Raw genomic sequence first — 17,143 nt, forward strand, 5'->3', positions numbered from 1 at the left:
TTCTTTTTTTGCTCAGTTTGACCTGCTTTGTTTATATCACAAATTGAGAAACTACTATGTATTTCTTCTCAATGTTTTGATTTTTATAAGTATTTATAGGTTTTATGACTTATATAACTCCAAAGACAATACAGTATAGTGATGAGGAGGAACATAGGCCCTTGATCAAATCCTGGCTCTGCCACTTAACTGGCTAATGTGACCAAGCACATGTTACTTAATCTTGCCTTGATTTCCTCGTTTGTGAAGTGGGCATGATAAGAACATACTACTCTGTAAGAGTTTTTGAGGATTAAATAACTTAAATATGAAATTCTTAGAGTAGTGCTTATCATATGTGAATGCCCAATAAATTTTTCATGTATGAGAACAGTACATTATGGATAAAATTGGAATTTATAAAATTGTTGAGATACATAACTACTTTTATATAATGATTACTATGGGGAAAATGCATTCTAATTCTACTCATTTCAAAAATGAATATTTAAAACATGACCCATTTGTGATAAAGGACTGCAGTTTTTGCTTATTTTTCCATGTAGTATTTACTATGTTCCTAGTAAGGTGAGGAGAAAGTAAATAGTATGCCTACCGTGTGCTAATAATAAGCCCTTTATGTGGTTTCACATAATCCACAATCAGCCCTACTAGGTAGCTAGTAATAACTTTATTTCAAAAGAAGTTGAAATTTCACAAGGGTCCAGTGATTTACTCAAATAGCAGAGCTGCTGTAATATAGTCTCTCTGACTCCAAGCTTAAAGCTTGTGCCCTGTCTTATTAACAGAGGAGAGGTTCGAATTATGTAAGGGCTGGTACGGCCCAAGCACCAACCATAGTGGATGCCAGGGTCTTGTAGGCCTTATGCTCTGCCAAGTGTTAGCTCCTTAGGGATTAGAACATGGAGAACTCTTGGTGGGGAGAGAGGTCCCTCCCCCCACAAGAGAGAGAAGGGGACATATGGAGAGGTTGGAGCAGTGGCTATTTTCCAACAAGTATGGAAGTCTTTTACTATTTAGTATTTAACAGCTGGTACAGCCACACTGTTCATTCTGACCAAACATTAGATGTATCAAAATACATAGTTTTGATACATCTAATATTTGGATAGATATGTAAAGATTTGAATACTGTATTAATTTTTAATGTTTTTTAAGACACATTTATAGGATCAGGCATAACTGAGAATTCCTTCCTTGAGATTTCTGCTAAACTTTTATTGTATGGTCCTTTTCAGTTATATTGATTGATGATTGATCGATCTCCAGTTAACATACATTGCCTTTATTAACAGTCAACAATTTTTTTAAAATTATGAACTTGCAATAGTTTGGAAGAAACTTGCAATTTATGGTTCTTTGACCAAAAATTGTATTGTTATTGTAAAGACTTTGTCGGTTTGCTTTTCCAAATGTGAATTTGCTCTCATTTATAACCTTCTTCTTGTTACATCTTCTTTATCCACATCCAAGAAGAATAAAACAATGATGATTTTTACCTAATAATTTATATAGTGTATATTCAAATTTGCTAAAAACCTAATCTCTTAATTTCATAATCTGGGAGCAACAGAAAATGACTGAGAGTATTTATTCTTTCACCTTTTTGTGTGATAGAAAAATTATTTGAAATGCAGATTTCAGTGAATGAATACATTGTTTCTTGGTTTGTATCACAATATTTCGTATCTTTTTAACTGCTTTGAGATCATTTGTTTCTATTATTTTTATATGAGAGAACTGAATATTTCATGTTATTTTTTGCTTCATTTGCTCTCTGTTGCAACCAGCCAATCAGTAAATATTTTAAATGTTTTATATTTAATTTTTACCGAACATGAACCCACCATACTAAGTTTTCCTTCCACATATTAATTTGCAGTTTACTGTACCTAGTTAAAGATCTACTTACTATATATTTATATAGGGTGCATTTTATTGTTTCTGTATCTACCATGGTACCTACAGCTTTATTCTCAGTGGTAAGGAATCATCAAAAGATTACAGCATTATAAATGCTGGCAATATTGGGAACATTTAATATTCGACTAATTTTAAGTAGCATTTAAAGCTATATGTGAGAGGTGGTATTAAGACTTAAATCACTCAGAGCAAAATGGCCTATAATGTTGCGGTTTAAACATTCAGGTATTTTTCTGCATAGTCATTCAGCTCATTATAAACACAGAGAAGACGGAGCAAATTTCTGGAAAGACTTCACATTTTATATGTATAGCATTTGACTTGTCACCTTTGAAAGATCTAAAATGATACTCCATTAATTTTTCGTACATCCCACAAAATCTTGACAGGACAATCCTCTAAACCTGAAAAATCTCTAATAAACAAGAGTGACTCAGAAGCTCTTTTTGGTTGCATTTGTGCTCATATTTGGATTTCATTTTTTGATTTCTCAATTATCTGTCACCGAGTCAATAATGACCCCATCTTTGTTTAATCCTAGAGGTAATTTGTGTAATCCAGACATCTTTTTCTGTTTATAAGGAATTTATTCCTTTGGCAGTGTGTTATTTTCTCTAACAAAACTCTTCATTATTTGACAGGTTGGCATAATATTGAGCTGTTCTTGGTAGGATTTGAAATATTGTTTTTGAAATATTGTTCTTTTGGTAAAAGATAGCTGTTTCCAGATGTCATAAAATCAGTCATTACTGCAGCTCACAGAATTTCTTACATAATATGGTTTCTTTTGCTGTTATGAGTGCCAGCACCAAAAATCTGCAGAAGGTCAGAGCCTAGTGGTTCCTCCAAGCACTGGTGGCTTTGATACTTTAGTCACATTAATGTGTTTTTCAGACATCACTAAGAACGATATTCCTATTCTTCTGTGCATTTATTTGCATTTTCTCTGCTTGTCATTTTATTGTTTCAATGGGTTGACATATGGGGACTTCACCTCCTTGCACAGAGCTCTATCACCTCTCCCTGCTATCTTTTTGTTTCTATTGGAAATTGTGGTAGAATTTGATTTGGTTATGTAGGTAATTTTCGTTTTGGTTTTTTTCCCTCCATTTCTTTCTTTTATAACTTTTTAATATTCTCCCAAGATACAACCACTTGTTGCTTTTTTCAGTTATATTGGCTAAAGTCTCTTTTATTAGGATATTACCTTGAGTATTTATTTCCATTAATGTGCAGTGATGATTCATCATTTTGGAGGGCTGTTTTGTTTATAATTTGAAAAGTCACTTTGGCTTTACATGTGTTATATAAACTATTGTGTTTTATATAAACTATTGTGTTATATATAAAGTATATGTTATATAAAAAGGTTATGCTTTCTTTACATTATCAATGTTATAAATATTGGAAGGAGGGTATTTACATATTAAAGGACATTTAAAAAGTCTTAAGGCATAAATTTGGTGTTTGCCTAGGAGCACTTTTTATGCCAGTTTTAATAATCTATAGCTGTATTGTGAAGCTGCTTATTTAAAAAATATCTACAAGAGAGCAATTTTTAGTCTGTGTGCACATACTTTAAGTTGTATTTATTTAAAATTTTTCTATAAGTTAATGTAAATATATCTTCCCTCTAATTAGTTTTCTCTCAAATTAGTCTTAACTAACAAGAACTAATTAATGAGTCTAGCATATCTTATTAATTTTTTAACTTACATGATTTTGTTTTTATATAGAGAACATCTTCCAAAAAGACTTTTTCTGAGTTTCGATTCAATATTTTCTGCTAAAGCTCCTATAACACTGTAGTAATTTGTTCAGTTAAATACAGTGGACCTATTATTTTAGACCTATTGTCTTTGTTACCACCATGCAAATAAAACATTATGGTTCATATTCTGGATCTGGATCTCTTTTTAGGCAGTGGACTGGATTTATGATAGCTTCATGAAATCTTTCTTCATAATAGTGTTCTTTGAGATGTCAGTGTCTTTTATGTCAAATGCCCCAAAATGTTGTTGTAGCACCATTAATATACTCGAAAATATGTGAAACTTCTTTAAGGCCTCCTAATTTTTGTGCACAAAAACAATGGTCTCTCTCTCGCACGCGCGCACGCACACACAAGATCATGGACCCATTGTCTGTTTCAGCAGCAGCAGAACATCTTTTTTTGTTAGGCGAAATTCCAGTTCTTTCCTTTGGTGGCATGAAGTTCAGCATCATTCCCCAGGTTTTTGTTTTATTCTTCATGGTGGCTCATGATCAATTTATAATATTTTGTTTGTTTTAACCTTGGGGTTAGTTAAATATGTTAGGTAGTAAATTGCTGACTGGTACAACTAATGCCTGTATTTTGCCATATTGCTTTAGAATTTAAAAAATTAGTGATACTCTGTTAAATGTTCATGAATTTCTGTTGTCTTCCTCCAAAAGGAGGCAGTACAACTTTGGTGTTTGACTTGTGAATGCTTTTTTCAAAACATTCTTCTCTTGTTTGCTCATAAAATTTGTTGTGATTCCTAATCATAAATTCAAAGGATCATGGAGTTAGAAGGAGCCTTCAAAGTTACCATGTTTCAGAAGGAATTTAAGCATACCCTCTGATGTTGAAATTCCTTCTTTGATATCCCTGTCTCTTGTCCAGTAATTTCACCTACCCTTTTAGCATAATCCTCAACAGTGAAATCAGTAGTTGTTGTCACTCTTACTTTTCTTCCTTTCTTTTTCCTCCTCTATAGAATTTTCCAGCATTGAAAAGTACTTCATTTCTGGTTCTGGAAATGTAGGCAACTCCTGTTGGTGATGATAATCAGAGAAAGAGAAATATAACGTTTTAGAAAAGAAAACTGAGGTGATATCAGTGGTAGTGACTTTTTAAGGAAGCCCCACACACACACACACACACACACACACACACACACACACACACACACACACACACACACACAAAGATAAAGGGGGGATAAACTGCTAGAAATGTGTTGAGAGACTACTGGGACAGGACTCAGGAGGCAAGAGGCAGAACCTGGGAAGATAAGAAGATAGCATCAACATCATCCTAGCTATTTATCCTATAAATAGCTTTATAATGTGTTTCTATAGCACTGCCTCTGAGGAAGTCCTTGAAAATTTCTAACACATGGTAGGATAAATGAAATGATTCCTTTTAAAAATTTTTGTTTTATTGAATGTAAACCTATTAACACAGACCTTCATATTCACTTGATTTCATTCTCCCAATCCATTTTTTTTCTCTACAACATACTCATTTTTGTCAACCTTGAGTTCTCATTCCATAGTAGTTGAGGAATGAGAACCTTATTTTTGAGGTTGAGAGAGACTATATAGAATTATAGTAATAAATGAGCTGCCAACCCATTTACTGGGTCCAACTCTATTAGCTCATTAATTGTCTATCAGAAAGCCCAACAGGATAATAAGATTAAAGTTGAATTTATTATTGCCAGAATATTAATATGTATGTTCTTCATACTGTATTTGGCAAAATGTTGTACTTAGTTCTTTCTCTCCAGAAAGGTCAGTTCTCAAGGTGTTTGCATATTAGTGTAGCCAAAAAATCACTCACTGGTATTCTCCAAATAACAGATGTAATTAAGGAGGTCTATCACAACCAAATTGATTATTTATTTTAGCTGAAGAGATACCCTTCCTAGACCAGGTGGATGTTTTTAGAGAATGCTAGTAGGGAAAAAAAAAAAGGGATGGCTATTTTTTCTTTATTTAATGAAAATATATCATTTACTGTGAATACCTTGAATACCCTGGTTATTCATAGAGAGAACTTTCATAGAGAGAACTTCAGTTGCTTTGGACTTTATAGTTTCCTACTGAAGCCAGATCATATGGACAAGTTGCAAGAGGGCTAAAGACAAGGCTTAATTTGGTGGACAGGATTTAGAATAACCTATGGTTGTTTTCGAAAGTGACTTGGGCATGCTCAATAAGGGCCTCTTAGGCTGTTTACCACAAAAAAATAGAATAGCTACAAAAAAACATATATAAAACTTATTCCAGATCCACTAAAAGAATGATCTGGAATAAATCTAATAATGGTCCTAACTGGCACTAAGAATGGCTTGAATATGCTCAGGCTAAGATTATTCTCTATGATAAAAACAGTTGAGAAAACAAATCTTACATGGTTTGCATGATTAGAGCTCTTGTACTGAAGAAATTTGGAAACTTTAAGAAAGCAAACATTGGCTAAAAATATTTTTAATTCTTTGAATGTTTGTTTTCTGTTAAGACTTTGTGAGGTTTTTTTTATTCTATAATTTCTTTCTATAATCTGTTTCTATTCAGACATATATGAAACTTGTGAATTAAAAAAATTTTTTACATCACTGTCAGATCAGAATAAATGGGATCTTGAGGGCTATGAAATTGCATACTGCTAATGGTATGAAAGCAATAACCTGTAAAAGTTTAGTTAAATATAATTCCATAGCTCAGGGAAGTAGAAAGCATGTTTTCTTCCTATAAAAACTGCCATGTTTTAAACTTGGGAGTGCAGTGATATTTTAAGAAGGCAACTTTTTTTGTAGAAAAAATTGAGTTAAAACCAGAAGTTTTATATCCCAGTATTGAACCGTACTTCATGGATTTTAATGTGATTAGGCTTATAGTACATTACATTCAGAAGCAAGACTGAGGTTTTTAGGATACACTCTTTATATCACAGAGGCTTTATTATGTAAATGGTACAGAAATAATAGGAAGCATGTAGAGCTAAATGAGAACTTAGAAATCATCTTATTGTGAGGAAGAAGTGTTGGAAGTAGACCACCATGGCATTTTCCTTTCTGTGGGAAACCTGATAAACTGCAAAAGGGTGGAAGGCGTAAGGCAGAAATGATATGAGGATGTATTAGATAAGGCTACCAGAGCTAATGGATGAGGGCTTCATGAAATGCTGTAGTTAATTGTAGACTGCATGAGTTGAAAACCCAGCTCTGCCAGTTATTATCTGTGAAACATTGGGCAAGTTACTCTCTCTCTTCCTCAACTTACTTATCTGTAAAAATGTAGATGATAAAAGCATTTCTTAGGATCGTTGTGAGGATTAACTTAATTAATGCTACTTAGAATTTAGAAATCAATAAATGTTAGTTCTTACTACTGTATTTAAAAGCAAGGAGGAAGTTTTAGCAACTTATATGACAAATGTTGGAGATACCTAATGTCCAGTATCTAGAAGTCTGTATTTTTAATCATTGAAGAGTAATATATATAGGTTGTGAATTCTTTGGTGATGTAGAGTATTGTGTGATTTACAGAGTTATTGGTTCTTCTTAAAACAGGTGGTTTTCCTAAGGAAACACTGAACCATGTTCCCTATGACTTCTGTGTTAAGTATATTTAAATAGATTCTAATTTACTGAAAATTGTTCATTCTTGTTAATTTAGTTGCTATTAATACCAGTAATTATTACGCTGTTACTCTCAGCCAAAATTACCTGGCTTATTAGACGTTAAGAGAGTTAGGTGCCATAGTCTTCAGAACAGATGGGAAAGTTCATGCAGCATAGGGAGATTACAATTTTTAAAGCATTCATAAAGTATACTAAAGAGAAAAGCTAGGTGCCTCACTTAATCACTGTAAAACACTGTACTTAATTACTAGAAAAACATGCCAAATCTTAAATAATAACAAAAGGTAGAAATAAGGGACCACAAGTGAGTACCTGATTAAGTAGCTAAGTAATTTGCAATAATGAGTGAAGGAAGTCAGAAGAGAAAGATAGCTTTAGTGTCAGGTTGATGGAAATTTCCATTAAGGAACAAGCAGTATCTGAGCTAATTTTTGGTTGACCAAGAGATGAGAGATAAACAGCAAAAGGCAGCTGAGGTCAGATAATAGAAGGCCAAGAGTCTTCTATTAAAAGACACTGGGACTTCATTTCATAGCTGTGAATCACAGAGGCAGACGTACAGCCTCTGCTAATGGCTTGAGAGGTGGAATAGCTCCCTTTTTGTGAAGACATTTGGGAAGTCCATGACTGTTGCCCAGCTGTTAAGCAGCACTAAGCCTGGGAGAAAATACCGACTTTGGTCACGAACTTAAGATTGATGTTAACTTAGTAGAAAAACCTAAAGTCTTTAGCGGCACATGTATATAGGAAGAATACTTTATTAGGAGCTCTTCCATCTTAGGCAGATAAGAGAAAATATGTATAGTTTTCTTTCAAGGTTTAGTACTTGTTGATTACCATCTTTATTGTGTATAACAGATACTCTGATATTTACCTCTGTTTATTAGACTTTTCTTTTTCAGAAAGAATCTAAAGAGTAAATGATGTTGAATATATTATTTTTATTGTGAAGTACTTCTGGACCTGTTTATAAGAATTTTCAAAACTAAAATGTTAACAGCCTATTTCATGTTATTTTTAGTAAGTTATGTTTGTGTGTGTGTGTGTGTGTATGTTCTTGAGGAAAATGAATCAAGATGTTTTCTTGGCTTTGTATTTAAACAGAGCAAATGATATTAGAGTAGCTTTTTCCCCCCACTAAGTTAAGGACAAAAAATTTTAATTTTGAGACATTGAGGGCATGTTTCTAGTTATATATGAGGTTTTAGATTAAATTTTCATTATAGAATATAACCTGATTTTCTCTTTTTTGGGCCACAAGTATTTTATCAATTACCTACACAGTTTATTTAGGAGGATAGCAAAGCTTACAAAATATATGATCCATAAACATTATTTTAGCTTAACTACATTGATTTATTGCTGAAGTCCTATTTACTCTTGTTTAAAGTTACTTTTTACCAGTGGGTTTTAGGATTATCTTTAAAGATTAGAAATGTAACCTCAGAATAAACTCAAGAAGTTTTTTTATAAATGCTTATAATGAAGTTCTAGTAATAGTCACTATTTATAAATACTTGGAGCACTGTTTTTTTTGTTTTGTTTTTGGCCGCGCTACACAACTTGCGGGATCTTAGTTCCCCAACCAGGGATCAAACCTGTGCCCTCGGCAGTGAGAGCACAGAGTCCTAACCACTGGACTGTCAGGGAACTCCCTTAGAGCACTGTTTTACAGGGACTGTAGACCTTTTGTATTATGATCACTGGAGATATCTCTAAAAATAGAGACTCCTATTAGCCTAGTTCTTCTGAATTAGAATCTCTGGGCATGGCACCTGGGAATCTACATTTTATTTTAAAGTAGTACCTTTGGTCCTTAAGTGCATTATAGTTTGGGATTCACTACAATCACCATTTATGCCATGCTTGGATCCATGTAATCTAACATATAGATTGTTGAGGTAGGTTTATGTGTGTCATGGAAGCTTTGAAGTCATTTTAAATATTGAGTAGTGAGATTAGTAAGTATCTTACTAGTTCATAGACATCTGTAGTAAGTATTTTTTTAAGTTAATGTCTTATTAGTTACCTGTAGAAACTAAGTCAAATAGTTGCAGTGAGATTGTTTCTTAACCTGCAGAACAGATATCCTTCCTTAATGCTTTTGAAAAATAGCTAGGTTCTGGCCCCCATGTGATACCAATTAACTCAGAATATTTAGGGAAGAGACTGAGTCTCCAGACATTTAGAAGTGCCCCAGGTGTTTTTAATGTGTAGCTGCAACTGAAACAGGGATCTACACTAATGACCAAAAGGAACAATGATGTTCCTAATCAAAAAATTATTGATTGGCTTTGGAATCCATAGTACTGAAAACCACATGCTAAAGGTATGGCACTGTAGCATCCAAATCCTGTTTCCCTAACTGCTTGTCTCAGGCTTATTTAAAAAATCAAAGGAAATCAGAATCAAATTATTTCAACAAAGAGCATTTTCTCTGAATAATCCCAATTCTCGGTTAGAGGCAGTTTCTTTTAAAAGACCCCTGCTAAGCTTTACTAGGTTGATGTAAAGCACTGATTGGGCAGTTGAAGTGATAAGGGGTAAATAATACCTTTTCATTAGGACAGAATATTTAACTAATTGATTTCTATGATTTTGACTTTTATAGGCAACTCAAGTGTAATTGAGAATATATTTTTGGTAATTATTCATTCTGAACAAGAAAAGTATTTTCTAGGGTAGGGCTACATTCATGTAGGACATCAGAATCAATGTGTTCAAAATTATGTTTCTTAAAAATGTTGATAGAAACTAGGTTAGCGAGATAAAATTAGTACTTACAGAAAGTACTATACTCTATGCCAGGGATCAAAATGTATGTTTCACAAAACTTTCTGATCTTCTAAAGGGAAGAATTATTATTACTGTTTAATTACATAAAATATGTCCTATGATACATACCTCCCTTTGCCCATAGTTATTAAATAAATCATAAAGAATAATTTCAAGATCTCCTTTAATATTTAAAATAAGTGAAAAAATATTTATAACCTCTAAGTCATGATATTTTCTTATGTTTCTCTTTTAGATGCTTATTGAAGATATCAGTTTCTGCGTATGGGAAGTAGATATTGAAGGGTATATGGTTTACAGACAAGATCTTTAAAAAATAGACACTCAAGGTAAGTAATAAATATAGCCTCGTAAATAAGCTAATTTAAATGGTTAGGGCTGCCAAATTATAATTTAATTTGCTAAACTTGCTTACTTTTTGTCACTGGCCCTGTCTAAGCAACCTCACAACCACATTCATTCATATTTGGAAACAAATTTTTATGCCCTAATACCATCTTGACAGGAAGTATCAGATTTCATTTATAATGGGAAGTTCATAAAATTGATGTATTATGGAAGAGTGCAAACCAATTAAGAAGACTGGAGAAGAGATTAAGTAGGCTTCCATCAAAACTGTGTGCATAACTCAGTAGAGTTTAACTTGAAGGAATAATTTTACAGAAACTAGTATCCACTTTATTTTTTAGATGTATTTATGTCCTTAACCATGTTAAAAACTTGTTTTTTAACCACTACAAAAAACACTGTCATAGTTTCAGATACTCATAGTATTACCCCTGAATATCAAACCTCTTTTTCACTATTTCTTGAGCCCCCAAAGATTTGTTTTGACTTACCATATCCTTTCACTTATATTCTGTTCATGTCTCCCATGACTGTTTACATGCTTGTTACTAAGTAAATTTCTGAATACATTTGGTAAAATTTTGAGTGAGATACAAAGAATACAAAATGCAAAAAAGGTACTTTAAATAATTTTGTGTGTCAGTTAGGTACCCTGGAACCTTGGAGAATATGTGACCTGTTAATGGGGCACTTCTGTTTAGCTCTAGAATCCTTTCTAAGTGGGAATATTAGACCAGTAAAATCAAATTTTATTATTTTTTTTCAGAAGAAACCAGAAATACTTTGAAAAGTACTAATTTTTCAATATCAGCATAAAATTTTTCCTGTGACAAACTCCACTTCTGCTACTGTGTGAATCAAATAAAACAGTATACAGCCTCTGGTGCGGGATTTTTTTTTTCCTTTGCTCTATTTTTCTTCTTTTTGAGTGTAGGTACTTAGAGTCTATTTTTTCCCCTTAATTTCTGGTTAGCAGCTTAGTGATTTTTGCTAGTTTTCTGTGATGAATATTATTGTCAGAAATGATTTCTCTTGAAAATATAAATATTACTTATTTTTAATTTGTTTCTATAGTTTTATATGGTGAGTTGGTTGCTTAGAAGAGCTATTAAATTGTTTTCTGAATTATAATAGACAATTATTTTTATAGTTCCTTTATCTCCACAGTCTAACATAGATCCTTCTGATTTAAAAAAAAAAAAAAGGTTTCCTTTTTACTGTACCTTTTGCATAGAAAATAGAGTTAATCACATTCCTTAGTTCACATGACACACTGTCATCACTGGTCCATGAAAAGCACTTACTTTATTTATTTATTTATATATTTTCTTTTATTCTCATTTCCACTCTCATGCTGCTGACATGGACTCATAGGAAATCATTCTAATGTGATAGTCTAATATCTGTTGCACTGTTCTCTTTTGTTTATATGTATCTTCAGAACATGAGTATTGGTTTATATATATGTATTTTTAAAATATTTTAAGTGGAAAATTTTAAATACATAAAAAAGAAAAGGGAGTATAATATCATGAATTTTCATGTGCCCGCTTCTCAGCTTCAACAGTTATCTCATGGTTGAGCTTGTCTTAACTATATCTTACGCCTTCTCCCCCACTTATGCACATTAAATTTTAATATGCATAAATGGTATTGTGCTGTGTATCTCATTCTCTTTATTACTGTTTCATTTTACTTATCCTTACATTTTTATCATTTATTTATGTTGTTGTGTTTACATTGCTTCTAACTGCTGCATAGTATTCCGAGGTTTGTAGCTATCATGTTTTAACTATCGACATTTCCAGTGATTTCCACCCAGATTGCTTCCAATTTTCTGTTGCAACAAACAATGCCATGGTGAACATCCTCATATTTCTCCTAGCGTAGAACTTTGCAAGGATTCCTTTGGGATATATACCCAGGAGCAGAATTGCTGGGTTTATACTTAATTTGTCTGAGTCATGCCAGATGCTCTGCCAAATAAATACTTGGACCACACTCTCACCAGCGGTAACCCCCTCCTTCCTGCCAACCCTTGACATTATCTAGCTTTCTAATACTCTCAATCTAATGTGTGTAATTCTGTAGCTCACTGTTTTAATTTGAATTCTTATCACTAATGAGTTTGAGTATCTCTTTCATATTCTTGTTGGCCTTTTGGCTTCCCTCTTCTGAAATTCCTTGTTCATATTCTTTATTTTTCATTTGGGTTCCTATCTGTTGGTTAATGTTCTTTAAGAGTTTATTATATATTTTAGATCTTCATTTCCTATCAGTTTTAGATATTAAAAACAATCTTCCATTTTTTCAACTTTCTAATTTTATGCATGATGTCCTTTAAGTAGATATTCATGTTTTAAATGTTCAATTAAAGATATTTTCTTGAAGTCTACTGCTGGTGTACAGAAATGCTACTGATTTTTTGAAACTTGACCTTGGTTCTAACATTACTGAATTGTCATTCTTAATAACATTGCTGTACTCTCATTCATTTTTATAGAGAGATGATCGTATTATCAACTATACATAATGATGGTTTTATTTCTAATTTCCTCATCCTTACATACTTTTACTTCTTTCTTCTTTCCAATACCTTTGGTCAGTTCCTCTGGAGCTATGTTAAATGGTAGTACTGACAGTAGGCATTCTCATCTTATGCCCAATCTTAAAGAGAATATATCTAATTTCTCACTTAAGCATAATGCTTGCTGAAGGTTTTTAATATAAAACCTTTACCAAATTAAGAAAGGTTCTTATTTCTAGCTTGTTATGTATTCTTACCATAAATAAATTTCAAACCCATAAAATGTTTTTTTAATGTATCTGTTAAAATAATCATGTGATATTTATCCTGGTATATTAATGTTGTGAATTATATGAATAGAATTTCTAATGTTAAACCATGCCTGCATTACTAGTTTACACCCTACTTGACCATGGTGCATTATTTTAATACATTACTGTATTTGGTTAACAAATATTTTATTTAGGATTTTAGAATCTACATTCTTAAGTGAAATGTGCTGTACTTTTTTCTTCATTTTCCTTGTCTGGTTTTGCAATTAAGATTACACTGGCCTTATAAAATGAAATGAGCAGCTTTTACTCTTTTTCTATTTTCTAGAATAACTTTATATAATACGAATTTACTGTTTCTTTAATGTATGTTACAACTCATATGTAACAGTATCTGGTTGTGAGATTTCTTTGAATGCTATTTATGTCTTTAATCCCTTTTGATCTATTCAAGTTTTCCCCTCAGCTTTTTCCAGTCCCCCTCCCATGGGTACTGCTAACACCTGATTGTCCTCCCACCTGCAGGTGTAACAGCCCAGACCCACTTTCCTTTCAGTCAGGAAATACCTAGACAATCTCAGTGTCCACATCTGAGCCATGTAATAGTCACTCTGTTTTGAGCTAATGTCCTAACCCTGACCAGTGGGCTCTGATCTGCCCAATCTTGCTTGACTTAAACTGCCACTGACACATACCTAAATTAATCCTGAACTCCAGTAGTTTTCTACTATTCTATAACCAGAAACTTTGGTTAACAATGCTCTGAATTGACTTCTTTACATCTCTTAAAACCTTTGCCATACTGCTGGTTACGTGTGTCAAGGTTGTGTAAAAGGTAAATGTTTTGACAAAAGAACAAGTAAGGTTATTATGTTCAGGGAAGGTTAAGTGTTCAGAAAAAAATAGGCAACCATCTGGTCTAATGTCCTGTATAGTATATACCAAATTGTAGTTAACTTTGGAAGATTTTTACTTTATCTCCAGAGTTTGACACTTTATTGTAACCATTTATTATCAGAAGAATAATTAAAGGTATTTCCATGTACAAAAAGAAAAAAGAGTAGAGAGCCCAAGCAGGAAGTTCATAGACCCACTAACAAAAAGAAATGATCAATAAACATATAATAGTTATTGTAATTTTTGATGCATTTGAATGTGTTTCTACCATCTTATTTCAGTTTTTCTTACACACTTTCATACTATATCTTTCTTTTTAATTCTTTGTTACTTAAAAAAAACTTTATGTATATATATATAAGTTTTATATATATATATATAAAGATATATATATATATCTCCTCTAAAAAGATTCTTGCAGGGGCAAATTATGTATGGGACTTAGAGGTCTTATTAAGGAATTTAAAGTTTAGGTTTTATTTTAACTGTATAAGAAGCCATTGGTGGGTTTTGAACATAGGATTGATGTGATTTCTGAAATTTAAAACATCTTTGGAAAACATTGGATGATAACTGTGACTTTAGTATTTTGTTTTAAAAGCAACTCTTTAAAAGCCATAAAATAATAGATGTGTAATTTTTACTATAAAAATTTTAAACAATTAGAAAGATCTATAAATTAACTTAAAAAAGCAATTGAAAACCTAAGAATTAATAGTAGCTACAACAAGGAAGATGCTGATTTTCTTAATATACAGAGTGTCAACAATTCAATATGGAAAAGACAACCCATTTTTATAAAAGTCTTGAACATGTAATTTATCAAAGAAATGCAGATGGCTAACAAACATGAAAATGTTCCATTTTCCAACCTCCCCCTTGCATTGTAGTGACATTTTTCTAGTGATCAGTTGCTGCCTATCATTATGTTTTGCTGTTCTTTTCATTCGCTTAGAGTATCCTTGTTATCAGTGCCGTGCTAGTCCTTTTTTGTATTACTCATGACCGAATGTAATGGTTTTACCTGGCTTGTATGCGTGTGTGTGTGTGTGTGTGTGTGTGTATTGGTGGAGAGGGTCCAGAGTATTGTTCCCAATTTGCTTTCCAAGGAGCAGTCTTCTCTGCTGCCACAGACACAAAATATTTCCTGTAAAAATGGCTTGTTTATGTATTCTTTGTGTAACCCCTACCTTCTTTACTTCTCTAAACCTAACGGAGTCTACTGGATTCTGCTGATAACACAACTCACCTCTGTTCCCATACCTGTGATTATAAACAAGGCCTGTAACAACTTAGGGTGTGTTATGTACCTTCAGGGCATATTTTTTGCCATCATTTTCTGAGATCCACACTGTGGTGTCCTTTACCACTACATTTCTCCAAAACTGCTTCTCTTCACTTACGCTCATGTGGCTACTATCAGGTCTCAGCTGCTTCTGCCTATTTCAGAGTTTGGGGATTACAACTGAATCCTAATATTACTGAAAATATATTTAAATGTGTTTCTCCATAAAGAAAGAAAAGGAAAGAGAGAGACAGGGAGTGATGGATAGAAAGACACAGAGACAGAGAGAGAAGAGAGAAAATGAATAAAGCAATCAACTCTAGGAGCAGAACTGATCCAGAAAGCAAGAACTCTAGGAAACATGTTATAAAATGACAGAAGGTGAATTATGAGCTGGCCAAAACAAACTTAAGAAATACTTACTTCAAAGATGAAGTTGGAAAGAACAGAGAGGAGACTAGACATTATGGAAAGTACTTTTAAGGAATATAAAAGGTTAAAATGAGAAGAATGAACAAAAGAAGCCAAAGAAAGAATAGAATAATTATAGAAAAAATTTTGTGTGTTATGTCTATAAGTATTGATAGATAAATTGAGATAGACACTCAAGAAAAAAAAGAACAAATACTTAAGGATAAAATTTAATATCTTTTATAAAATGAAAGGCACATATGGAAAAGGCACACCATGGGCCAGGGAAAATTAACCTAGAACTGTCAATACTGAGACACAGCTTCATGAACTTCTAGACTTTAAACATGAAGAAAGAATGATTAAGTCACTGATTAGAGGGAAATGGGGAAAAATATTTGCCCTTGTCTCTGATTTATCCACAATAACATTTAGGGCCAGTTGACAGTGGAGTAACATCTACATGACCGTATAAAAAACAAAGTATTTTGTATTTTAAATTCAAAGTGTCTTCAGGTATAAAGACTACAGACAGTTTTGAACTTCAAAGAATATTGTTTTGAAAAAAATTCCTAAAAGATGAACTACTGCCATTCAGTTGGAAATACCTTAAATTACCACAGAAGGATGAGCAGTGAGCATTGAAAGCATTTAACTGTAAAATAAAGATGAGAGCAAAATGTAAACACTATATTCTATTCTCTAAAAATAGAAATTATGCACTACCTTGACCTATTTTCTCCCCTTTTCCTCCTGGGTTTTGTAGTTGTAAGTTTGTTGATTTCCACTTCTTTAATACTTGAAACTCAAAGAATGTCCATTAAATCTGCAAATAATAAAAGTATTAGCAGAGTTTAACAGTACAGAGAAAAATACTAAAAAGTATTAACTGAAATATGAAGGAAAGAAAGAGCAGGACAGAGTAACAGGAAATATGCTAATATCTTAATTGCTTGTAGAAGTAAACTAATAGATTTTGAATAGAGAAATAAAAGACAAAGTTGTATAAATTACCTAAGTTAATTTATAAATACAAAGTTGCATAAAGTTATAAAAACATAAGTACTGGAACAAAGATATGTACAGAGAAGCTACACATGGAAAGAAACAAGATAACTAATGATAAAATATTTCTTTTTAAAAAAAATCCCTAAAGTAAGTTAAAATAAAAAGAATGAAAAGCAATTCTTTTTATCAGATGCCCACTATCACAATTATCATTTAAGATTGTACTGAAGGGAATCAGCCGAGAGAAAAATTAATGTAAATGGGCTTTTAGCTTGTGTTG

At 32.5% G+C, this 17,143-nt stretch overlaps 1 protein-coding gene across 9 annotated transcripts in view; it reads left to right on the plus strand.

Moving 5' to 3' along the window:
• The window catches only part of MBD5 (methyl-CpG binding domain protein 5), a 405,271-nt gene that overhangs the window by 126,398 nt on the left and 261,730 nt on the right, over positions 1 to 17,143 (plus strand). For all 9 annotated transcript variants that reach the window (XM_057551289.1, XM_057551283.1, XM_057551288.1 and 6 more), the window contains one exon: positions 10,351 to 10,444. The gene's annotated coding sequence lies outside the window, so the exon portion shown is untranslated. The remainder of the gene's footprint in view (positions 1 to 10,350; positions 10,445 to 17,143) is intronic.

Source organism: Balaenoptera acutorostrata, chromosome 8, assembly GCF_949987535.1.
Source record: "Balaenoptera acutorostrata chromosome 8, mBalAcu1.1, whole genome shotgun sequence".
Classification (NCBI taxonomy): Eukaryota; Metazoa; Chordata; class Mammalia; order Artiodactyla; family Balaenopteridae; genus Balaenoptera; species Balaenoptera acutorostrata.